At 41.5% G+C, this 27,455-nt stretch overlaps 1 protein-coding gene and 1 long non-coding RNA gene across 2 annotated transcripts in view; one reads left to right on the plus strand and one right to left on the minus strand.

The window, feature by feature from the left end:
* c1qtnf4 (C1q and TNF related 4) overlaps positions 1 to 8,965 on the minus strand; it is a 41,073-nt gene extending 32,108 nt beyond the window's left edge. Inside the window, exon 1 of the mRNA XM_037796356.1 lies at positions 8,625 to 8,965. The gene's annotated coding sequence lies outside the window, so the exon portion shown is untranslated. The remainder of the gene's footprint in view (positions 1 to 8,624) is intronic.
* Positions 7,472 to 27,455, plus strand: part of LOC119504326 — a 35,856-nt gene continuing 15,872 nt past the window's right edge. The window contains exons 1-2 of the long non-coding RNA XR_005210542.1: positions 7,472 to 8,614; positions 27,024 to 27,065. This is a non-coding gene — a long non-coding RNA (uncharacterized LOC119504326). The remainder of the gene's footprint in view (positions 8,615 to 27,023; positions 27,066 to 27,455) is intronic.

A 27,455-nucleotide genomic window follows, 5' to 3' on the forward strand; every position in this document is an offset into this window, starting at 1 on the left:
TCCTACGAATGTCCAGCGACACGAGACGTGTGTGTGTCAATTTCCGCTCCACTCTTTTCTAAATAAAACTATTTAGTTAGGTTTACGAAAAGGTCGCGGATAAGTACGGAAGTTATGTGACAAAAAAAATCAACTTTGACATCTGGTTTCACACGGGACACGAACACTGATCTCCTGGGCGAAAGTCTGCGTGTTTTTTGACTCACCCATCCACCCCGACCTCCTCCCTATGTGATGTTCGCCGCTCTTTATACTTCCCGTTTCACAATTATGTGGATTACATACAAATTGATTTTGTGCACCACGAAAAACAAAAAAGGTGACACTTTTGTTTATGTACACGAATCAATACATTACATTTTGTGACTCTTTCACTAACTGCTGTGCGACTGAGCTGTTACAGTAACATGCTGATGTTTAGTAGGCATTATATTCACCATGTTTGCCATCTTAGTTTAGTGTGTTAACATGCTAACATTTGCTAATTAGCACTAAACATAAAGTACAGCTGCGGGCACCGTGAATGTCTGTACATATGTCCATAGCGATCCATCGAATAGTTGTCAAAGACATTTCGCTAAAAGCCAAAAATTGTTAACCTGTTTGTGGCGCTAAAGGGATTTTAATTTGATACGATACTAATACTTTTTGTCACAATTTTACCAATACCAAGTCCCCCAGGAAGAGCGCTGGTTGTTGATCCCAACTTTCGTAGTTGCCAAAACGGCGTTACTGCAAATTCCGTGTCTGTCACGTGATGCCATTGGGCCCAAAGAGTCTTATTACCATAGACTTACATCGGGAAAGAGACGTCTATAACTCAGCAGACTCCCCAGTACGAACACTCTTATAGTCCTTATTTAAATCATTAGGTCCTAAAAGTCAAATCCAGAGTTATTTCCCTTCCTCCGTTCATGTGAATAGGACCGCGGCTGGAGCGCAAGCCGTGACGACAGCATGACGTTGGGACCCCGTGACCGAGTCATGTGACCGAGCGGACGCTGCTGCGCATGTTGCCATGTGCCCAAGATCCAGGTACTTTTCCAGGTGGAAGTCGAGCCATTTAGGCTTCATGCTCCACTGAGCAACTTTCATAGGAATGAACGAGGCCCCGCCTCCAACGCTGTATCTAGTTCTCTTTATACATTCATGACCGATACTGATCATTTCTTAAATGGGTATGTGATTTCTCAAAATCATGGTCATTTTTAGAAAAGCATTATGCTCAAAGGCAAATCACATGACACATACCGGCCATTAATAATACATTTATTACAAAAGCAAATATAAGTACAATTAAATAAAAATGTTTGTGCCATTACGAGTAAAAACAAATAGTCCAGTATTTTACAGAAATACTATGATTAAATAACAATGTTTGAGGAGGGACTCGTGTTGCCGTTTTTTGGCACTTTATTGTCACAAATAGTGCATCTTGCTGTATTTTTATCTACAGGTGAAGAGTTGCACCGCTCCACGCTATGATTCCTTTCTGCCGTTCTCTCACGTTTGATGTGGAAGTGTGTGACTGTACGCCGCTGTGCGCTAGATTCTGATGTTACATTGGTGTCCACAGTCATGTGACAGGGTCCAAGTAAATACGTTTGGGCTGCTTTGGCATAAACATAATACAAACGAGTGAAAACGTTTGGAAGTGATGGGATGTGTTTGGGATGCTAATTTTGAAAGAAATTCTTAACCAATAATCAACCCTTGTTAACCAATTAACCATTAACCGACAAGATTAGTGTCTTGCAGTGCAGTGTATGGAGCACAACAGAAAAACTGAGTCCCCAGTTCACCGTCAGGATAGTTAACCTAGCAACCACGGTGCTGCGTGTAGTGTCGCGGACATGCAGCCATGTTCCCAGTAAAAGTCTCCACTGAACATTTAGTTGAGTGTACCAGATTTTGTGCCTGCCTAGTGAAACGATACTCTGTCCGACCGGATTAACAATAGTGATTTCCCACAAACAGTGTGTGTTTTTGTGCTACGTTAGAAGCTCTAGCTCTGCTGGTAGGTTCGTGCTTGCCGCCGCGAGAGTGTGGGTTTATCGGTGTTGTTACAGCTGTGAACGTAGGTGTAGCAGACAGTGTGTGTACAGTTTATTTGTCGGTGGATAAATGCTACGAGGCTACAACTCGCTCCGCTCAAGCGAACCAGAGACCGGAGCCAACCTGTATCTTGGAACTCCGGCTCCGCCTCTTAAGGTGGGCTGTTAAGGATGACCAGCTTTTCTCCTTAAAGAGATGAGCCGCTCCTCTGAGTTTTTCTCAACTTTTTAATTAATTATTCATAATTATTTTAACCGTTTAACCGATAGTGTTAATCGGTTAAAATGCTTAATGTCGGTTAACGGTTAAATGGTTAATTATTAACATCCCTAGAAGTGATGCAACCATGTTTGTATTTATGTAATTTTATTATCAATATATTTTTTCAAGTGATCGATACCAAATGAGTAGCTTGTGAGTATCAATATCACAGTTATCGATCCGCCCGTCGGAACAATTGCACGGCACTGTAATTTGTAGGAGACCACGCTGTATTATTAGCAGATCTTTTAAACTGAGCCGAACAAAATCATTTGCATTATCAAAGTGATTCATAATTCCCACCTCTGTAATTAACTAAAGTCACTAAACATGTTCAATTCTCACTTTCCGTGCTTTTATTATTGAGCGTCGTCACTCTCTGCAGCAAAGGCATCACAGTGGCGATGACGCATAAAAAACACAGAATCCCCTGAAGGAATTTTCTATTTGGGACTGGAGAGAGAGGTTTAAAGTCAAGGTAATGTTTTGGTACACGGAGGAAAGAGTTCAGGGTTTGGTTTGGAGGAATGAACTGTGTGTGTGAGTTTTTCAGGATGTTGCAGGAGACAGATTAGTGCAGCAACAGAGGGATTATCAAATGATGACTCCCTGTAAGGACGTCCTCTGCTGCCGTACCGTCATGTTCCTCCTCTCAGGATTTATTTTATGACTTGTTTATAACAGTAAATCCAAACCTCAAGGTGTGAAGTGAATGCTTAAAAATAATCTTCTCACATCATACTTTGTTTTCACACAGTCGAATTCACTCTTCCACAAACACACTCACCTGCAGTCGGGTCAATACTCTTGCTAGATGCTTTCCTGTGTCCTGTGTAGGATGTATGTTGTGGTTTCAACGATTGGCACGCTCAGAACAAACAGACCTCCATCTGCTTTGAGTATTCTGGTCGGTGCTTGCAGAGGTGTATTCGACAGCAGCTTATCTGCCTTTTGCAAAAGGCCCACATTCAGTTTTATTTGGAACATATTGCCAGTTGTACTGTTGCAGCATCGGCCTCGTTAATACAACAGCAACAGCATTGTGTGCTGCCTTGGTTGATGGTCAAAAGGACCTCCAAACTCTTTGAAAATATGATCTGCAACTAGTCCTTGTAGCTACCAGACTAATCCTACGTTTAAATATTCTTTTTGCAAAACACTTTATAACTGTTGTGCAGCAATTCTTTCTGCAGTTCAGACGTATCTCAATGATTAAACCACTGCTTATCCTCAGATGATTTATAGAAGGTCGTTCATGTAATTAGTTGCTGCTGCCTCACTCTGGAGTCTAGTTCAAAACAGCAGCGATGCTCCACTCTGGTGCAAAATGTAGTTTCAGTTTGCTGAATCATTCGGTTACTATGGAAGTGCATTGCATTTACCAAAAAAATAAAATTATGACACCCCCCATATCTCATAATTACGAGATACAGATCTCATAACTATGAGATACGGATCTCGTAATTATGTTAAGTCATAATTATACGATACAGTAGTCATAATTATCTCTGTTTTCTTTGGTGAATGCTTGAGTTTCTGTAGGCTACCTTTGATTGGTTTAACCCTGCTGGTCCTGGTCTGCACTGAAAAACATCATGTTCAGGACCTCTTTAAGAGCTGAGATCTCTGCAGTCTGCAGTCTTGTTTTGAAAAGAATCTCATTGTAGATCATTATTCAATAATCAACACATTCTCTCTCACAACGGACACAAGCGGTCTTCTGGATGAAAGCTTTGTGTTTGTTGGACCCATCCACCTCCCCTCCCACCACAATTACATTATAGTAAATTACACCTGGTGCGGCAGTACCGCACGTCGACAGTCGTAACAATTGTGAAAATTATTGTGAAAGGTAAGAACATAAGAAGTGGATCTGGTCTGCGCTGCCTTTGTCAAGGTTGAAAGGAGTAACTAGAATTGCACTCGGAGAGCGCACACCTCTGCCAACGCGTGACTTTAAAAACAGCTCACAGCTGGCGGTACTGTGAGGTGGTCGGCTTATTATTAACACGGTGTGTTTCCATGTAACTTATCGGCGGATGCCTCTCTCATTCAGCAGCCTTGTTATGTCTGTATAACGTAACACTACGTTGTCTCTCGTCCCGTCATCTACCGTTTTTTTCTTTCTCACCGCGGACGGACAGCAGTTTCCGCACACACATCCACACGCGTATCTCTCTGCTCTCAGAAGGAGGCGGGGTCACGCGTCATTAGTTACTTCGCGCATGTGTTATACCCTGTGGTTTTAAAGCTCAGGCTGATCGGAATCCTTAAAAAAATTACTGAATCCGGATCATGATCCGGATCGCCACCAAAATCTAATGGATTGTTCATTTTGCTACACCCCACCCCTCCAAAATTTCATTAAAATCCATCGCGGACTTTTGGAGTAATCCTGCTAACAGACAAACCGACAAACCAATGCCGGTGAAAACATAACCGCCTTGGCGGAGGTAATAAAGTTTGCCATCTTGGTTTGGACTACAGAGCCTCCGTGTTGTTGTACACTGTAGTGTACATATTGAACATGTCCGTTCCGCACAACGTGATTGGTTGGTGCCATTATTTGAGGTGCGAAAACTCGGAAAAATTGGCATCGTTCAGGAAAATAATTACGTTGGTTTTTTTTGCCACGCAATATTCAAGTTCTGTGTTAACGTATTAATGACAAAAAACGACAGTTATATTTAATAATAATATAACAATTATATATTTATTAATATATTGACGTGCAAATTAATCACACAAAAAAAACCGCTCCGGTCTGTAAAGGCTTTTATGAACTGTAACTGTGTTCGACTGGGTGATTTAACGTACCGCATGAAGCCGAGGGAGACTTTGTTAGTGCTACGTAACAGGGTGGGAGAGTCAAACCCGACCTAAAACTAATTGCAGCATCAAACAGAGGAAGTCTGATGCTTGTTATTAACACGTATTAACTTTAACAGTAATGTGACTCAGCCCTGGAAATACACGTCAGAAGAACTTCCTCTGTGAAAAGTAACACCTGATCCTTTTCCAAATTAAAACTACTCAAAGCTTTAGCATGAAAGAGAGACTGGCTAACTTAGAGCCTCAGAGCCTAGACTTGGATAAAGTGCAACTGTTTTTTAAGGTGATTTGTGGTGCTGAATATCTGAGTAGGGTTAATGCCCTGTGTGTTTTGGATAAGATATGGATAAGGGGGTCGTGGCATGAGCAACGGCAGTGTGGTGCTTTCTTCTCACATTCTGTCACCTGCATCATTTATAGGAATACTCCATATTGTAGCTTGCAAGCTGTTTTCCTTTGCTTAAGGTAAAGAAATGTGTTGCCATTCTTTGCCTTTCCTGCATAAATTAAAAACTTTTGATTTTGTCACATTCTCCCCTCCAGCCACATTTCCACTTCCCCAGGCCCACTCATTGCCATTCTCTACCTGTCCAACAGATGCCCTCAGACCTTGCCACCTGTTTCCGCGTTCCCTCTTCAGCACTTCAGTACATATACCATCTTGTTTTTCCTCAGTCAGTTGCCAGATTGTCTTTGTTGCTTAGTGCTTTTGAGCCTCTACTACCCTGTTACCTAATGATCAAGTACGCTTATGCACCTCCGTTGTGGTCAATAAATCACTGAAATGTTCCTGTTTGCCTGGTAGGGCTGTCAAAATTGTCCAAAAATGATGTTTGAATATTAAATACTAAAAATACACAAAGGTTCGAACGATGCAAATATCTATTTTGGCGCATTATGTCCAACTTAAACTTGCATTCTTTCTACCAGCCAGCAGGGGACGACTCCTCTGGTTGCTAAAAGAAGTCTGATTGTATAGAAGTCTATGAGAACATGAGCCTACTTCTCACTTGATTTATTACCTCAGTAAACATTGTAAACATGAGTTTATGGTCTCAATCACTAGTTTCAAGTCTTCTTCAATACAGCATGATGTTCATTTAGTAAATTATGGTCCCATTTAGAGTCAAATAGACCATAAAGCAGGGGATGCTTTAGGGCGGGGCTACCTTGTGATTGACAGGTCGCTACCACGGCGTTGTCCGGTCTAGGAGTTGTCTGTGTTTTCGTCTTACAACTTTAACCCTTTCACAGTCTGTTTTTTTTAGTTCATGGAAGTTAACTATAACCTTTTTGGTCGCCTGAAAATGTTGCTCAGAAAAACTCAGAAAACTTATTCAGAGTTTGGTTGGACTTGTCTCCACTCTCTTGTGTTACTGTTGGCTGCAAAAAAAAACAAGATGGCTACAGCCAAATACCAAAATGCCGAACTTGAGGCTTCAAAAAAGCAGTGCACAAACCAATGGGTGACGTCACAGTGATTACTTCTTATATTCGTTGACAGCCCTGGACTCTCTGCATTTGCACATCCTTCCCTTGTTGCTTTGTATTCATCTGTGTGACTGTGTTTTTGATGTGTACATTTCTGTTGTTGTTGCAGGAACTCAGTGGTTGTGTAGCTAAGGTACATGACTCTAATCATAGTCTGCCTATAAGCTGTCAAGTGTGTTTCCCTCTGTACTTACAAGTCGTTAGTATATGTTGGTGGAAACAGTCATTATGTGTGGGTACGTCCAGTCCTTATAGACAAATGAAAGTGAAGTACACTGCAGGATTGGTTTCTATAAATTAAGCTTGTCAAAATTAACGCAAATTTGTTTTAACGACACTAATTTATTTAATGCATAACTTGCGATTTTTAGGTTGTAGCGGGCTCCAGCGGGAATCCATTGGTACCAACCATGTCATACTAGCTTGTTGCGAAGGAGGTTGAATAAAGCTCCTAACTCAATATCTGTCATTGTTTTGTGTTGTTAATTGATTTCCAATAATAACTAGAAGTGCACACCCAACCACTGCAAAAAATGTCATTCAAATCCATCGCAGACTTCTGCAGTTATCCTCCAAACGGACAAACCAACCAACGCCGGTGAAAACATAACCTCCTTCCTAGGCCTTCGACCTTGGCGGAAGTAAATATACACATATGTTTGCATAAAGCAGCATATTTACCCACTCCCATGTTGATATTAAATACTTTACTTATCTCCCTTTAAGGTACATTTTGAACAGATAAAAAATGTGCAATTAGTTTGTGATTAATCGTGATTAACTATGGACAATCATGCGATTAATCATGTTTAAATATTTGAATCGATTGACAGCCCTACTATACATTTTTTCACCAACGGAATCCATCCATCTGCAAATCCAAGCTGCAATCTTCCTCGAAGCAGGAAGCTCAAAACTTTTCAGAACCACCTTCCAAGCCTACCGGGGGGGTGAGTTTCAGTGGAGCATTCCTTTACCTGTCATTAAAGTGTGTATGATGGTGTGTGTGATCTAGATATAGACCAAAGTAACTGTCTTACTGCTTTCTTTGTTTGCTCTCTCTCCACATCAGCAGCTGCCTTCAGTCTTCAATAAAACAGGGCAGAAGCATCCACACACACACACACACACACACACACACAGATGCTGTAAATAACACCAGCATATGCCCCTTTTTACAACTGTGTAATCTGCACACACACTGAGTCAGATGATGAATCTGTTGCCTGCAGCATCCGTGTGTTATACACACCGATGTGGATTAAGGTACTGCAGACAAAAGGAGTCAACCTCTCCTCAGTGTGGGGAAAGCCATCCAAAGATAAGAGAGATCTCATCACCTCAGCGTTATTTGCAGCCTCCTGCTGCCACGGGGGGCTCCCCACCACAGATAATGAAAGATAAATAAACCATAGGATATCCATGCGTAGCGCTGCACAACCTACTGTAGCAAGATGTTACAAACAAGGGACAAAGCAAAGTGTGGCACAGCTGAAAACATATAAAAGATGCAGGGTGTCCTTTTGCTCTCCTCTCACACACACAGCACTCATCATATCACTCCAGCTATCACATATGATATTAACACACTACAGCGTATACATCCATCCCCACTGAGGTATCGCTGTTTCTGGAGATCAGTGCAGATAAATAATGCATGCTGCTGAGACGCGGCACGACTGCTGAACACACACACACACACATAGTATAGCGCTTTTTCCAACCAGCACTCGCACACAGCATGCAACACTTAAGGTGGACACTCTTGCGTTGGACTCTTTTTCTCTTTTGTTGACATCCGTCCCCCTCAGGACACAACAAAAAAAAAACTCCCAGGATGCTCCGGTGTTTACGCTTGCATGCCTGCACACTCTCAAAGTTCATCGCTCTCACACTGCATTCACCTTCACACCTGAATGTCAGCATCATATATTATATAACATGCATTAAAAAAAATAGAAGAAGAAGAAGAAGAGTTGCCTCACCTGTATGGATGTATGTATGTGTGTTATCTTGTGTCCTGGTTGTGTGTGTGTGAAGCGCAGAGCTGAAACTTCTGTCTCACCAGGCGCTGTTGGATCAACCTCCCCTCCCTCTTTACTCTCTCTCCTCCCCTCTCTGCTCACCCTCCTTGCTCTTTTTTTTTTTCCGTCACTCGCTGTTTTTTCTCCATCTGCCTCTTTTCTCCCTCCTTCAGTGTCTTCCCCTCAACCTGCTGCTGTCTTTGAAGCTGCATTAGGCAACCCCCACCCATCACCACCACCTATATACCCACACAATGTATAGTATGTATGCTAAGGGGGGGGGGGGGGGGCTGTGATCTGATGATTTTGGAGGTGCAATGCGTACCACTGCAGTGGAGCTGCTGGTGAGATGTGTTAAATTAGATCCTAGTTTGTGTGTGTACACAGATAAATAGGAGGGGAGGAGGAGACCGTGCCATAATAACCGTTGGGCTTCGCTATGTGGCGACAGCGCTGCCAACTTCCTCCCTCCTCCTCATTGTTGGGAGTCATTATCTCACCTCTGGGAGGGATGGAGAGGGGGGGTTGAGGCACAGAGAGAGAGAATACATGTAATGCTCTCAAATTGAAATTCATCCTACCCCGTCTCCCTTTTTATAATCTCATTCAAATTCCACAGTCTGTTGCTCGCTCATATTTAAATGAGCACTTGACTAAATCCCTCCTGTGCTTTTGCTTTTCTTGGCCGGCGTCTGGCAGGCTGCCGCCGCGGCGCTCTGTTGCATCCAAGCACCATCCTCCTGGACGCTTCTCGCTTCTCGTCGGCAGAACTGGCGCGCTCTTTGTGTGTTGGCCAACAGGGCAGAAATAGAATTAAAAGAGTGGGAAGCGTGGCCACGCAATGAGGCTAAACAGGGTCTAATGGGCAGGCTGGGAACATGCGTCAGATCTGACCGGACCGGGGAGGTAATGGCGTGTGAAGCCACCAGGACATGTCCACCGCTGACAGAAGGTTCTCTTTACTCTGCTCAGAGTTTGTTGTTCACACAGAACCACAAACACACTAGAAAGTTAGGGGTGATTGAGAACAACCGAATGAGAAATCCAACCAAGCGCTGGTGTCAGCTCACCAAGATGAACTGTTGAGATGATGACGGTCTTATGACTAAAATGTGTATATACTTCTTTTTTTTAGGGCTGTCAATCGATTCAAATATTTAATCACGATTAATTGCATGGTTTTCCATAGTTAATTGTGATTAATCGCAAATTAATCACATTTTTTATCTATTCAAAATGAACCTTGAAGGGAGATTTGTCTCCCTTTAAGGGGAGTGGGCAAATATGCTGCTTTATGCTAAATGTATATATATATTTATTATTGGAAATCAATTAACAACACAAAACAATGACAGATATTCTCCAGAAACCCTCACAGGTACTGCATTTAGCATAAAATCATATGCTCAAATCATAACATGGCAAACTGCAGCCCAACAGGCAACAACAGCTGTCAGTGTGTCAGTGTGCTGACTTGACTATGACTTGCCCCAAACTGCATGTGATTATCATAAAGTGGGCATGTCTGTGAAGGGGAGACTCGTGGGTACCCAGAGAACCCATTTACATTCACTGATCTGGAGGTCAAAGGTCAAGGGACCCCTTTGAAAATGGCCATGACAGTTTTGGAGTTTGGAGCGTTATTTAACCTCCTTCATGACAGGCTGGTATGACATGGTTGGTACCGATGGATTCATTAGGTTTTTGTAGTTTCATATGATGTCAGTATCTTCACTTCTTAGCTATAAAACTGAGCTACAACCTAACCATCACAAGTTGCGGAGCGCTATATACCCTCGACCACGTTGTCGCGGGGGTATATTAATGTTGAGTGATAATGTATGTTATGTATTATCTAGATTCTCTTGATCATTCTGATCTGATTAGAGAGCTGTCTTAAGAACCCACAGAGCTCTTTTTCTTCGTTTAGCTGAGTTATCACTTGCACAAAGAGTACTGTACATTGCTGTTAACGATAAAGATACTTTAAGAGAAAACAACATGTTTATTGTTTTAGGCTTGCTCAAACCTTTAATATACAATCCACAAAAAGCTAATGAGTTTGGTAAAAGAACAAATCGACAGGCGTTTTGACAAGGAGCCTTCAGTCTGTCACATTCTTGTGTTATTTGTTGTGCCTAAATTAGAGCAGCATCCGCTTTTTATCTTTTGTGATTTTTTTATTGGTTTCAGCAGCTCGTCTCGGTCTCAGAGACGGTTCAGTCTGGAATTCACACACACATCTTCGTGAGCAGCACCGTCTCTGGTGTTAATCACAGGAATTTTGGATCTTTTAGAGAAGCTCACATCAAAGCCAATGTGTGTTGAGTCCGTTTTTTTTTGGATGAAAATGAGATTATGGAAAGGTACATGAAAAGACCCAAAATGAACACTATAAGTGGACTTCTTGAATACTATAAGCAAATTATTTAAACAGCATTGTATAGGAATGATTCTGTCCCACACTTTTTTGGTGAATAAATCATGATGTAGACGAAGCCTCCACTGAAGCTTGACCATATATATGTGTGAGTTTATCGATCTAATCTCATAGCACGAAGGTTGTATTTTGACAAAATGTCTCACCTTTTCAAATGAATAATTAGAAAATAGGGCAGAAGCTGAATCACCCACCAATCTCCCTCATGGACGTCTATTTCTGGGCTCTTAATTCTGCCATCTGCCACCTTCAGCAGGTGTTTCTCTTCCTGCAACACGAGACCGGCATAACACAGGACAGACTCGGCTAATGACCCGCCCCAGCTATCAGTTAATGATGGGAGAAGACCTCAAATTGGTCCCGATGTCCCTCTCATTCTCTCTTTCCCCCGCCTTCTCTCCATCTCTACCTTCGCTGTCAGTCTTTTACTGACTCTCTCCATGCCTCTTCATGGTCATCAATCCCTCCTTCCACTTGGGATTTAGCCAATTAACCTATAGCCGGTGTAAATGTGCCAAGCTGAGAGATGAACAGCACCAATGCCTTGCTCTCTCTCTATATATATCTGTGGAGTGTGGGGGAAACAGAGAGCTTGTGTTTCTGTTGCTCTTGGTGAGTGCATGTCAGAGTCATCTTTGCTGGCATTAATTAGTGAGAAAAGCATCTGCTGCAAATAGTCCAAAAATCTTTGAAATGTCATCTCTTGGAATACAAATTTTAAAGGGTTAGAGGATGTGGGAAATATTTCATCATAAACAAAGACGGCAGTTGGATTTTTTTATTTTATTTTCCCCAGTATTAAAATTAAGACTTGTCTTCAGATAGAAGGTGACGTGATGCGTAGGCAGCTCCAGGCAACCTTGTTAATAACAAAGCACCGTCTCATCTGTGGAAATAGGGGATATGGCGATAAGCCTGAAACATGACATCTTCATCATCCCTGACATTAGGGTTTTATTACTGCTCCATGCCTCCCAGAGAGACTGATGGATGGAGGGAGGGAGAGATGGATGATGTGAGGATGGATAGATAAGTGTGGAAACGATTATAGAGGGTGAGAAGCAGGGGAAAAGAAAGATGGTTGAAATCCTTGTAGAGTAATTAAGGCCTTTACACACTGAAGGCGTGACGAATATACGACACGAAAACGCGAAATACTTACCTGTGAATATTATGTGTTTAGGGCTTTTATTGTGAAAGGTGAGAACGGAAAGAGTGGATCTGGTCTGCGCTGCCTTTGTCAAGATTGAAAGGAGTAATAAAAAAGTTTGCCATCCTGGTTCGGACTACGGATCCTCCGTGTTGTTGTTTCAAAATTCGCTGTTTTGAATCTGAAATAGGTCACCTACGTCATTCATGCAGATCTGATATGGATCTTCATGGATTTTTGAAATGAGTGCCAGGGCTCCGTCTAATGAAGTATTTCCCTCGAAAGGGAATTATTCCGCCATAGTCCAATTATTTTTACTGCTAATGCAAAAAAGATTGATGCACGTAATGCAGAACAAAAATCGACAACCGTGAGCTCCGCACGGAGAGTCGGAAACATACATACTTTATAATTTCATACATACAATAAAACAAAAACAAAATAATACATACCAGTTAAAGGGACTGTTTGTAACTTCTTACTCGTATAAATCATTGCGGGTTGGTGTCCTATGCGCGCTCGCGTGTGGCTACGCTGTTCAGACAAGACTCCAACACAAACTACACGGAAGCACCAAAACAGCAAAGTTGTATCTAGTGAAGCCCGTCTGTTAAACAGTGTTGGCCGCGGTCGGAGGACGCGGGGGAGACCGTAGCTTTGGTCTCGGGGGCTGGAGTCTCTGCTATACTCTGTTCCTCCGCCTGCCTGACTTCACTCACACATCGCGCTCGTTCTCGCTCTTTGGGTCCACTCTCACGTGTATGTGTGCACACAACACACCGCAGAAATCGCCTCACTGTTTTGAGCAATGCTCGTCCCTTTAAAGGGACTGTTTGGACTGTGGTCGTTAAGTCAACGAAAGACAGCGTCCTGTTGCTCGCGCTTGTGCTCGCTCTACATAGACATGAACGAGCATCGCTCAAAACAGTGAGGCGACACACGTCAGCTAAAATCACAATATCACTCTATATTTCAGCTGCTTGGCAGTAATGTTAGCTGACCAGACGAAGGTCTCTCCATGAATCAATGCTGATCCTAGTGTTGGCTTTTCCTGCCTCAGCCTCCCGACCGCAGCCAGAGGAAACAGGGAAGACACCGGCACCCGGTCGGAGACGATTTCGTTTTGGAGCCCCGTCACTTCACAAGACACGGGAAACCTCTGTTGGTCTGGAGGAGCTGCAGCAGTTATTTATGCTCAAACGTCCACTGTGCATTCACTAGACAGAGCTACGAAGTCTTCTGCAGTGTGTAGTGTGCACACATGCGCGTGAGGTGGAGCGAGCTGAGTGAAGGCAAGCAGGCAGGCAGAGGAGCAGAGTACAGCAGAGACTCCGCCCCTCGAGACCAAAGCTACGGTCTCTCCCGCGTCCTCCGACCGCGGCCAACACTGTTTAACAGACGGGCTTCACTAGATAGAACTTTGCGGTTTTGGTGCTTCCGTGTAGTTTGTGTTGGAGTCTTGTCTGAACAGTGTAGCCACACGCGAGCGCGCATGTGACACCGACCCGGGTGATTTATACGTGTAAGAAGTTACAAAACAGTCCCTTTTAAGGGTCCTGGTTTTGGGGTTTGAAAGTACGGTGCTGGTTGATTGCCATGTAGTGTGTTTGTGTGTGTGTGTATGCATACATATATTTCTTACAAACGGTCTTTTCCTCAGCCTGGATTTATGCCTCTGTGGAAACATGTGCAAATGTGAATATGAGTAGATAAGTAAAATGAGTATTCCTCCACGGCAGTGATGTAACAGGCTACTTTCATTAAAAGGGATCCTGATTTGCCTCTGGTTAATTATTCATCACAGCGATCCACGAGTGTCTTCAGACTCCATCTCAACCTCCGTGGAGGGAAGACGCCGCCTTCCACTATCCTGAATATTTCAAATATTTGAATATGATAAGGTTATATTGAGTTGGTGGTGTGATTTGTTGTGTTTAATTTTTAATGATTATGTATCTACCATATATATCTATCTAGAATATTTTTAATATCTTAAATTGCTTTTTTATATCTTAGATCCATATCTCAGGCTTAACTCCCTCATTTTCAAACCACAGATGGCAGCCAAGCGTGCGTCATGCCCCATACAACTCTTCGGTGTGTTTGCATACTAACCAGTAGCCTTCCTGCAGCCATAAATCATCAATCTGTCTCGTATACTTCAAAAAAACTCAATTAAGAAAAAGATCGAGTCTTTAGATTAGCCATCTGCTTACTAACATACTGCAGAAAAAATGATTTGGGTGTTTAATTTATCTTCTCCATGGTGGAGTATGTTGTTGGGAAATGAATTTCGCAGGTTCTTGGGGTTGTTATTATTAACATCAAGGGCTTCGGAGAGCGTTGCTTCAGGTTGCGAGGGGCTCTGTCACTGTGGGCTGCTCTAGTTTCATCATTAGGTCTGTTTTTATGGAGCAGGCTGGCAAACTAAATATAGCCGCATAGTGGGATCAGTCGCACAGCAGAAAGAACAAAACCGGCGCTTGTTGTTGTTGTTGATGGTGATAAACGCAGATGATGCTGTGAGTCAGAAACAATGCTTTCCTCAACTCCAAGTTACGTAGAAAGAATTTGTCCCAGATGTATCGTTGAGATCCAGTGTTGGGTGACATTACTTTTAAAACTTATTAACTTATTATATTACTATATTACTGCCATTAAAATTGGACTCATTTAGGTTACAGCGTAACCTACTAAATGACTAACTCATAACGGTGAAAACACACCAGGCAGCAATGAGGTGAGGCTCGCCGCAATAATCACAACTTTCTGCGGCCGGGAGGTGTATTTGTTTGAAATTCTTTGTAACATAGGTCAACATGTCACAAGAGTCACTTATTATTATTAATAATAACTTACGGAAACATTGCGTGGAGTACTTTCACCTTCCATCTTTATCTCGCAATCGACACGGCGCCCAGTCATCTCTGTAATTGTCTTCATCCTCAGTCCTATTTATTGAAAAATGCTAGATATAATCAGCTCCAAAATTCACAACATGTTTTTATCTAATGAAATATTCTATACTTCTAATATAGTAATATACTTCTCCAAACTGGGACGCGCCCGACCGCCATCTACTGTAGGTAATACACTGACCGAACAAATCCTTTCAGTTCGGGGACTGACCATTGTTCCGACGGCCCATTGCTCTGAATATTCACACTCTTCGTGCAAGAAACAGAAGTAGGTGGTTAATTAATATGATATCATCGGACCTTTTTTACCAAGGTACAAGTACTAGTTATGGTATGCACTACCTTGGTACTGTCAAATATGTAAGGGATAATGTACAGCAAGCCGGTCATTGTTGTGAAAGAATCCCCAACAGGGTCTTTTGTCGCCCTGGAGGGGATTCTTTCACAACAATGACCCGCAAGCTGTACATTATCCCGCTTATTACACGGCTACTTGCTTAATAAATCAATAATTTGACACAAAAACGGTCCACCAGAGCCCGACATCAGAACTGCGCCCACGGCAACGGTCTGCTATAATGAAATTACAGACCGCAGAACGCCGTGATTGACCAATCACAATCGAGGATTCAACACAGCAGTGTAATAAATCATGGTATATGTACCTATTGTCAAAAATACCATAGTATGTTAAATATATCATGATGCACCATGGTACTATCAAAATCACCATGGTACTGGTGCCATTCCTAACATACCTACTACTGTAGAATGTACAATGGTATATCAAATAAAATAATGGACTGAGGCAAATGAAAAATACAGTATCTCACAATTTGATTTTGTGAATTAAAATATTGAATACATTGAATAAGTGTAATGTTTACAGAAAACATAGAGACAACTTAAAATATTAAAATACATAGGCCAATAATAAAACAATGGTCTAACAAATTCTTGAACAAATGTGTGTGTGGCAAAGAACAACAAATCAAAATGTCTGCATAAGGGGTAAATCTGTGGAGTAGCATGATTTTCTCTTCATGATCTTGGCCCGAATAGGAAACTTCTGACGAATGAATGCCTTTATTTCAGCGTCGGTTTTGTCTGGGATTACATGGCTGTTTACTTGAGAAATCAATATCTTGACACAAAAATGGTCCGACATCTGAACTGCTGTGAACGTCCCGGTAAACCTCTGCAGCCAACATCAACTGGAAATAGCCAAGCCTGCCACCTTTTTGTCCCTGCATTGTTGAACCAGGTCCTGGTACTTGGTGGCTTTCCTCTTTGAGGCCTCTTCGCGTCCGACTTCCCACGAGACCGTCAGTTCAATCAGGATGATCCTCTTCGCCTCCTCGGACCATTATGGCCATGGCAGGCCTCAGGGATGTTTGAACGACCTGGCGAAAGTCTGCAGGAGTCTCTTCTGGGTCTTCTTGGAGGAGGGTGGCCTCTCCTCCTCCTCCGTAATGAACTGGATGGATGGAGCTTGTCTCACATCAGTTTGATGCTTTTTTTCATCTCTCCTGCTCACAGATGTCAGCCAGCTGCTCCGGCTGGACCTTGTCGTGACACCATCTGCATCTGTGTTAGAATTACCAAGTTATTATTATGTCATACTTATAAACATTTTTAGCCTGAACTAAATAACTGAAAGTATTTCCTTTATTTGGCAAAGACAAAATAAACACTCTCCCTGCAATTTCCCCGGATGATTCAGAATATAACCAGGGAAAAATGATTGTTGGATTAAATACCAGACTGCGAGGTCCGACGGCCATAATTATACCCCTGAGACAACGTAGTCGGGTATATAGCGCTCTGTCCATCCGTCTGCGTGTCATACTTTCGTTTCCGGAGTACAACTCGAAAACTATTTAACTTAGGAACTTAGAATTTGGTATGTTGGTTGACTGTGTGGTGTAGTTGTGCCTTTTGGGGGTTAGAAGTCCAAGGTGCCCAACATTTTTTAAATTTTGGCCAAAAACTATGATTTTTTTTCCATTTCAATTTCGTTTCCGGAGCAGAACTCGTTCTATTAGTTCCAAAAGGGCAAAACCTCTGGCCCTACTTTAGTAGGAGTCAAGCAGTGAGCGGGGGGGTGGGGATGTGACCCATGCTCACTTTTGCCTTGTTCTGCATAATAATTAGCCATTATTATTATAATGGAATAATTGTTTAATCCATTATTGCCATGGAAGCAAAGGGTAGAATAGTTGGGAAGGTACTGCCGCAGATTTAGACCCGGGACAATGTCAGGAGCGCGTGGCGGCTGCGTTACCTGTTGTTTTTTATTCCGGCGTCCGTGTTAACAGTTTAGAGCAGCCACACTGCCTGCGTGAGACGCGCGTCTCAGCTGCGTCTCTTCTAGAGAATAGAGCTCTCGCCTATTTTTGACGCGTGCCGCGCGTGTTTCACAGCAACAACAGACAGTGAAGGTGATCTATTGGGTTTATATTGACATCATACCAGCAACATTACTACAGTTTCAATGTCTAGACATCTGTAGAATATGTCACAGACAGTGAAGGTGATCTATTGACTGTATATTAACATCATACCGAATACATTACTACAGTTTCGATGTCTATCTGTAGAAAATGTTACGGAGATGAAAAAAAGTAAAGACTTATTTTTAAATCAACACTTCCTGTTTTCATTTCAAAATAATAGCCCTCAAGCGTTTTTTCTGTGGAAAGAATTCCTTCATTTGTTAACACAAGGCTTTTATTCTGAAATATGTGCTGGACAGTGTTGTAGAACATGCAGTGACTTGGAGAGCTCCATGATTGAATATAGTACGGGGTTTTAATTGTGGATTATTACTATTATTTACAAATCACTACACGTTTCTTAACCTTTCTCTGTCTAAAATAAATATAAATGATATTTATAATGAAATGAAATGGCCATTTAAAGGCAGACTCTATGTAGAAAGAAAGGGCTGACAGCAGCAGCTGCAGCAGCAGAAAGGCAGCTGGTGTGAACACTCGACGATTGAATCACGCAGCCGCCACGCAGGCGTTACAGTAAAGTGAGTCACCGTCCATTAAAATGTTTTTTGAATATTTCTGGTCGATTTCCTCATCAAGTTCATCTTTAATATTAGAAAAGGACTTTAAAAATCCCTGAAGTATATGAAATATATGTCAGCTCATAAACATCTTGTCAAATAAACATGTTTATGTGTAAGGAAGTGATATATATTCCTGGTATGTACCGTTTACCTGAGCAGCCTGGAGTGTTTCAGTGTCTATATTCGTCTCAGTTGATGTTAGCCTTGATAACCTCTCTATCCAATTTTCCTGTTAGAACTAATGGACTGTTGAAGGACATCTCTGTGGTGGACATTTCCAGACCTTTGAAAAAATCACAATAGAACTACCTGGAAAGATGCAGCTCTCCGTATGTAAGAGAGAGAGAGAAAAACGATAAAATTGTATATATTTTTCCGTCTCTGCCAACAAAATTCTGCTCACATTTCCTGGAGGAAAATAAGATATAACAAGAGTTCCTGGCAAAATCCCTGACGTCTCTCTCTCACACACATCAGGATATTTTGTACTGTCAGTTAAGACTGAAAAGAAACACAGCAGTCAAATTTCTGAATACATGGAGGTGAAATTTTGCCTCAAATGGGGACGTGAGAAAGACATGCAACTGACTTACAGTTTCTCAGGAAGACTTGACTTGGACTTCTCCCTATAGTGCTTGAAGTGCCACTACTCTCTAATTCACGTGTTGGCGTGTAGATCGGCCGGTATCGGCAATCTCTTCCAACTTATTCCTATTTATTCATTATTTTTTAAGCATGTGTCAGTCATAGTCAGCTGTGGTTTGATTGCTATTGGGATATGCATCTTCTATAGTAGGCCTACAATACTCCAATAATATTCCAACTGGAACATTATAGGGTTAAGGTGGTGTGTTTAGTGTTAATAGTTAACCCTCTGAGACCCACAATAGACCCGTTTTAGTCTTTTTTAGGGGGGTACAGGGGGTCTTTAGGGGGAGATAGCAGGTCAACAGTAGATGTCACATAGAAGTGGTGTACATCATCTGAAAGCTGGTAACCTAAAGATTAATTTGAGATGCAGCTCAGCACTGTGTGTTAAGTTGGTCTAGTCATCACATTGTGATAGAAGTATATGATTCTCATGTATGTCTCATAAGTTGTTGTAGCAATTTTTGGGTTGATACCATTTGTTACACAGATTTGGTGCCAGATTCAACCATTTTGTACCACTTGAGAATTGATAAAAATGATCAATAATCCCTCCAAAATACCATATTAAGACACCAAGACCTTGAGGAACACCATAGAAAAAGACTTGCTGTTATTTGGTTTCAAAAACTTTTGACATTTTGGAGATTTCTGCAAGAATTGCATTTTTCGGCGATTGGATGGCGAGCACTTCTGTTGTGTAAACTGCTCAGAAACCCCCTTATTGTCAATCCAGCTAGGAAAGCCATCCATCCTCTGAATGCTCTAGGTCTTTAGTTTGTGGCTGTAAAGTTTCATGAGGCTGTGATTATCCTAGAGGTCACCACAAGGTCATTTTATACAGTGAGGTCACGTTTAAAAAAAAAAAAATGGTCTCACTACAATGAAATGGCTACTGTGGAGACTAACATCATCACACATGAATACAGTTGGGCTCATTGGATCCACAAGAGTCTCAGCTTTACAGTGATACCCAATTTATGTAATTTCAAGACTGTTTAGGGACCCCAGTATGCAGAAATATTCAAATACACCATTTTAGAATAGGCGAAAATAAACGCATTTATACTGCAGTCAAAAAACTGCATGATTATTGCCCAGAACTGCATGTGATTATCACACTCGTTGGTACCCATAGAACCCTTTTTCATTCATATATCTTGAGGTCAGAGGTCAAAGGACCCCTTTGAAAATGGCCATAAAAGTTTTTTAGTTGGGAAGCCTCCTTCCCAACTAGTTAGCATGACATGATTGGTACCAATGGATTTCATATGATATCAGTTCTTTCACTCTACCTCTCAAACTGAACCTGCTACAGCCTCTGAAAGACAGTAAAGTCGGTCGGGATCATCTGCGATCCCGCGAGTCTCGGGGTTAATGCATGTGTACAGGTGAGCGAAAAAATTTCCCCTAGAGGGATTGATAAATGCCGCCGCCTTCTCCATAAATTTCACATCTCCTGTTGCATTTAAACCTGCTCAACACGTGACTTGAAATTGCTGCTCTGAAATCAAACTGCCTGGAGGTGCAGCAGAGGAGATATGTGACAGACGGGCGTCCCATATGAGCCATAAATCACTGCAGGAAAACAACATATAAAACATTCACGTGGAACATCCAATCTGCTGTTTATCATCCCTCCATGTGGTATTTTGAAACCCCCTCAATGTGTAAATTAAGACCTGAGCTCATCCAGGGAGACGTATTTTTCTTCGTCACACTGTTTCTTGATGGATGATGAATGTGAGGCGGGGAGTGTAGCGTGACAGCTGAGAGAGAGAGCGAGTTTCTAAATTTCTTCAATGTGACTTTGAGTGCTCTCAGACAGACTGTGTTTGTGCACCACCGGTCATAATCCTGTTAGGACACCTTGACGCTGAAAATCCAGACAATTAAACGAATGTGTGTGTGTGTGTGTGTGTGTGTGTGTGTGTGTGTGTGTTCATTTCACCTCACAGATGGGCGGAGTGGAGTGGCTGTCACAGTGTGAGCACAAATATCCGTGTGTCAGACTTGAGGATGGCAGGAAATCATCACTTCACACACAGGTGGCAGTAATCTCTCTGTGCTGACATGACCGTCTCAATCTGTCTCTCTGCCCCAAGGCCTCCATCGCAGAGCTGATTCAATTTGCCTCCATCAAAATGCAATTTTTCTGCTTCGCCACCGCTCACCTCTCCTCCCTCCCTCCCTCCTTCCTCCTTGAACCTCCTTTTCATATTCCTATCTGACACCTCCCCTCGCCATTTACTTCCTGTCTCTCGCGTCATCTCATCTTTCTCCCCCCCTCTCTCTCTGTTTTCATCTTTCAGACTCTTTTTTTTTTTTTTCCTCACAGGTCGGATCCTGATATTTCCCCTGAGGTTCCTTCGCCAGCTCGTCTTGTGTTGTTTCTCCCTGTATGATTGGGGGGTGGAGACGGGAGGCGGTGGTAACTTTATCCCCTCGCAGGCCGATAGATGCGCTCACATCAGAGGTTAGGGATGATCGGATATAAAAGAAGATGAGGTGGTGTGAAGGTTTCACGGCCTGGAGCCTCTCTCGGGCTTCTCTGCTGGTAAAGAAGCTCTGCACCGGGCCGGCTGACGGCTTCATAAAAGATGATGAGATGCATGTAAAATGGTTTAAAATGGGGCGTTTTAAAGGCAGAGTTTCATCAGATAAAGATGTCAACGCTCCTGTCACAGAGACATTGGTATGACTACACTGGAAATAGAATAAAATGAAATACAGTATATTCCGAATGGAGCATTTTCTGATTAGGACATGTGCGATATGCCGATATTATTCAGGTTTTAGGAGCATTCTTTGGACATGTAAACGGCGCATTCTTAATATGTGTCTCAATTAGGATCTTTATGTCAGTTTGCGACACGCGGTCTCTTGCCTGTTTATGGTTAGCTCTGTGCGTTGGACACAAACCAACAAGCAGACAGTTGCAAGCACAAAAGAAAAGCCCACATTTTCTGGTCGGAAGGAGAAACACACCTACTTTTAAATATTATGAAGACTTTGATATCAACAGGTTTTTGGATATGCGCAAATATCTAGGGCTGTCAATCGATTAAAACTAGTTAATCACGATTAATCGCAAATGAATTGCGCATTTGTTATCTGTTCAAAATGTACATTAAAGGGAGATTTGTCAAGTATTTAATACTCCTATCAACATGGGAGTGAACAAATATGCTGCTTTATGCAAATGTATGTATATATTTATTATTGGAAATCAATTAACAACACAAAACAATGATAGATATTGTCCAGAAACCCTCACAGGTACTGCATTTAGCATAAAAAAATATGCTCAAATCATAACATGGCAAACTGCAGCCCAACAGGCAACAACAGCTGTCAGTGTGTCAGTGTGCTGACTTGACTATGACTTGCCCCAAACTGCATGTGATTATCATAAAGTGGGCATGTCTGTAAAGGGGAGACTCGTGGGTACCCATAGAACCCATTTACATTCACATATCTTGAGGTCAGAGGTCAAGGGACCCGTTTGAAAATGGCCATGACAGTTTTTCCTCGCCAAAATTTAGCGCAAGTTTGGAGCGTTATTTATCCTCCTCCGCGACAAGCTAGTATGACATGGTTTTCTAGTTTCATATGATGTCAGCATCTTCACTCTACAACTCTTCCTACAACCTAAAGATCTCAAGTTGCATTAATGCGTTAAAGAAATTAGTGGCGTTAAAACGAATTTGCGTTATCGCGTTCATTTTGACAGCCCTAATTGATAGACTACTTAACTAATATAATGCAGTGTGACTGTAGATGAATCATCCTGTGATGTCTTTGAAACATTTGTGATACCAGATTCAAAATCTTTCTTTTTGAACTCATGCAAAGCATGTTTAACAGGGTTTTTTAGCTTCTGCTTGCAAAATGTGTTAATTACTTTTGATAATGAAGAGCAATTCACATTGTTTTCCTCAGAGAGTAAACAAAAGGAGAAAGCTAATAGCGTTAAAGCATTTAGCAACAACCTGTTCCCTCTGGAGCAACAGATACCTGCAGTATGACTCGACAGAAGGGGAATTTAGAGCTATTAATACTTGATGTTAGCAATGAGTCACCTTGGTAAATAACTTTTCATACATTTTCCATACCGCTGGATTTTGACAAAACATGTTACCTCGGCTGAATGGAAGCGTGAATTTTCATTTGAAGAAGTCCAACATGCATTTAAAAACGATAATCTCTCAGCTATGATGGAAATGCACAAAGTGTAAACAGAAATAACCTGTTATGGCCATTTTAAGAAGTCTGCTAGAATGAATCATTACGCTGAATTATACTGTAATTAATTACTGAAGGAGTTAAGAAAAGATAAACTTTTATTGATCCCCAAAGGGGAGATTATTTATAAATATTCTTTATGGGTGAAGACAGAAGGCCGGTGCGTCCGAGGGTAGGAGGGAGAGATATTTCTTCTATAGATGAAAAATGGCAGAGAGGATTGTCAGGCCGTTCATACATGAATCACTTTGTGCTCTTTCTTCTCCTCCTGTGGGTCATTGTGATTCTTTTGAATGCTTGTTGAAGGCCAGGGTTGCATGCTTAAGCTTGTTTTGGTCTCTTTTGATTGATTTCGATTGGAGTGAATGACGTGGGATTTGAGCTGCCGATTGGCCTCATTTCCCCTGTGCCAGAAGAGTAGTTGAAAATCAAACCACACTTTGTTTACTAGCCCCTCGGGAGTGTCGGGATCCAGCACCTTCTTTATCACTCTGAAGTCATCTTCTGATATTGACGCATGATGAACTGTTGTGTCGGGTCCTTTCTTTCTGAGGGTTTTCACTGGTGAATATATTGTTGCTTGTTGTAAAACTCTGTGTCTTTGATGAGACACCAGGACCGACTGAGCTGTGGGTCATTAATGAAACTGTGAAGTTCAGCACGGAGACCAACTGAACCGCTCAGGCCATAGAGCTTGTGGGTCCGTGTACGTTCAGCCAGTTACGCTTTTTCGTTTGAAGCCAAAAACGAAAATACCGTGGTTTTCTTCTTTTTTCGTTTTAAACCAAAAGCGGAAAAGCGTTTTTGATTTCTGAATCAAAAAAAGAAAAAAGGACAAAACCAAATACAAAAAAAAATCAAATTTTGTTTTTTTGCCAATTCTTTTTGTCGTTTTTTCATTTTGAATTGAAGACTGAAGAACGGCAGACAAGGAACCCCGAAGTAAAAGCTAAACATTTCAAATTAAAAGCCAAAAAGAGAGATGGGTCATTCTAAAAGTGTATAATATTATGCGAGCACAGGATCTAGGCGACATAAATAAATACATAAATGCATACATAACCAACATAAATAAAGATTCTTTTTGTTTTGCTCTTTTCATCTAGACCTGACGTAATACGATAGGTTACTCTGTGACGGGCGGCTGGTCTCTTCATGGGCCACCAAGCTAGCCAAATCACAACTGATATCTTACTTACACTTAGACTAGTACACCAATACCTTTCCCGGCTTCGGCTATACCGTTGGCGGCAATTCTTCTTCTTCTCCGGTAGATTTTATGGCAGGGAGAAACACTCAAGATGACACAACACCCTCAAATATACTGTATATATAAATCACACACTTTTTTTTTTGCAGATTTATGTTGGCCTATTTATTTATTTTTTTTCTAACGTTACCCTGGTATAGATCCTGTGCTCGCATTTATAAATGTTACACCTTTATAGAATTCTCTCCTCTTGGCTTTTATTTTGACATGTTTACTTTTACTTCCGGGTCACATGTCTGCCGTTCTTTAGACTTCAATTCAAAAGGAATAATGAAAAAACGGAATAACCAAAATTTGATTGTTTTTTTTGTATTTGGTTTTGTCGTTTTTCGTTTTTTGATTCAGAAACCAAAAACAGAAAACGACTCTGCTTTTCCGTTTTTGGCTTCAAACGAAAAAGCAGAGCTGCCTGAACGTACACAGATCCTTGTGATACTCTAAAGTGCAAATTAGACGTCATAGCAGTGGTATGTGGATATGACATCACTGCCAGGAACCCATCAGATTGCTTGATTAGAGCTACCCATTTTATAATACAGCAACACAACATAGACTAGATTAAAATAAGTAAAATTAATTCAGGACATAAAAACAAATAGCTGTTTAAATAAATATGAATAGAAGAGTTGTTTATTATGAATGGGAGTGACTGATCTGCACCAATTAAACGAAAATCGTTTTAAAATGTGGCGGTGTGATTTCAAATCCCTCTGCAATTGTCCTTTAAATCCACAAACAGTAACTGGAAACAGACGAGGATGTTTTTGTCCCCTGGGTGAGAGACAATATGCCCCAACACATTTAACAGTCAGCCGTCTCCGAGGAACTTGTGTGAATTATTACCACCAGCTGCAAGTGATGATGAACATCCACAAACAGGACGGCTGTTTCTGTAAACACACATCTCTCTCTCCGTTTAAAAAAACTCAATACCACAGAGCAAAAAATACGTCACACTTCATCACATTTGTGTCAATTTGTTGACAATTACTGTTTAATCAGTGAAAAGATTATTGAGTCCAAGCTAATGAGATGGATTTCCAGTACATCAATTGATGCTTCGCTACGCCCCACCACCCCACCTCCATTTAATTACTGTTGCTACGCCTTTTAAAGAAGGAGCAATGTGTACCATTACGGGATCTATTAGCAGATATGGAATATAATATTCATAAATATGTTTATTAGTGTATAATCACCTGAAGAATCTCTGTGTTTTTGTTAGCTTATAATGAGACCTTCATATCTACATAAGGAGCGGGTCCTCTTCACGGAGTCCGCTATGTTGCTCCGCCATGTTTCTACAGTAGAACGGACAGCCTAACTCTGGCTCTAGAGAGAGACTTTGATGTTTTTACGCAGACACCGATCGACCGTGTTGCTGGACATTTGTAGGAAAACGCAAGAAAAATAACAAAATAACTTTTCGTAAACTATCATACGAACCGTTGTGTGACGATACGTTGATTATTGTGCTTGAAGTGTGGTTAGCTAGTTAAGCCGTGGACACACATGGAACATCAGGAGCACGTGGCGGCTGCGTTACCTGTTGTTTTTTATTTCGGCGTCCGTGTTAACAGTTTAGAGCAGCCACACTGCCCGTGTGAGACGCGCATCTCAGCTGCGTCTCTTCTAGAGAATAGAGGTCTCGCCTATTTTTGACGTGTGCCGCGCGTGTTTCACAGCAACAACAGACAGTGAAGGTGATCTATTGACAGTATATTAACATCATATCAGCAAAATTAGTACACTTTCCATGTCTAGACATCTGTAGAATATGTCACAGACAGTGAAGGTGATCTTTTGACGGTATATTGACATCATACCAGCAAGACTTTACTACAGTTTCAATGTCTATCTGTAGAATATGTTATGGAGATGAAAAAAAGTAAAGACTTATTTTTAAATCAACACTTACTGCTTTCATTTCAAAATAAAAGCCCTCAAGCGTTTTTTCTAAGGACAGAATTCCTTCATTTGTTAACACAAGGCTTTTATTCTGAAATATGTGCCGGACAGTGTTGTAGAACATGCAGTTACTTGGAGAGCTCCATGAATGAATATAGTACGGAGTTTTAATTGTGGATTATTACTATTATTTACAAATTACCACACGTTTCTTAACCTTTCTCTGTCTAAAAATAAATATAAATGCTATTTATAATGAAATGAAATGGCCATTTAAAGGCAAACTCTATGTCGAAAGAAAGGGCTGACAGCAGCAGCAGCCACGCGCTCCTGACATGCCATGTGTGTCCCAGGTGTGCCTGACACTTTAGTTCTTGTATATTTGGTTTTAGAAAGGTCAAACAGCAGGTTGAGAGACCCAATCCTGAACAAACCTGTCCTGATTGGACAATCACTGTTTGGGGGAAAGTGATTTTAGTGAATGATCAATTCCCTGCTGACTAATGCAGTTATTTGCCAAATTTATAGCGCTTTCACTTTTACGTTTTTTTTTTTTTTTTTGTGATATCCAAACTAGATTCCTATAGAGAGAATGTCAGGACACTCCGGCTGTTTTAAATGAAAGCAAATCAGTGGAAAGTAAAATCTCTTGGATGTCTTTTAATCCGCATGAGAATGTGCAGAGAACCACACGGATACAAGAGAAGCAGAAGAAGCGGAGAAAATTTCACAGGTTTTTTCAAGGTCAGTGGAGTGTGCCCGTCTCTGCTGTTATTGAGTAAAGACATGGCTCCCACGCTGCTCTCCAGGGGCTCTCTGATTGGCTGGCTCGCTGCCAACACGTTACCATGTGAATTAATGATAACAAAGACAGATCGTCTCTAACTCCACACAACACACGGTGCATCTGTGGACTGTTTAACTTTGCCAGAATGGTACAAGAAGAAGAACAATGCAGATTAGATAAATACTGCTCAATACGGCAGTGATTGAAAAACTCAGTCTGACGAGGAATAGTTTCTTTCTCCAAACTTACGCAAAATTTTGGTGAGGAAAAACGGACATGTCCATTTTCAAAAGGGGTCCCTTGACCTCTGACCTCCAGATATGTGAATGTAAATGGGTTCTCTGGGT

The sequence above is a fragment of the Sebastes umbrosus genome, chromosome 2, assembly GCF_015220745.1.
Source record: "Sebastes umbrosus isolate fSebUmb1 chromosome 2, fSebUmb1.pri, whole genome shotgun sequence".
NCBI lineage: Eukaryota > Metazoa > Chordata > Actinopteri > Perciformes > Sebastidae > Sebastes > Sebastes umbrosus.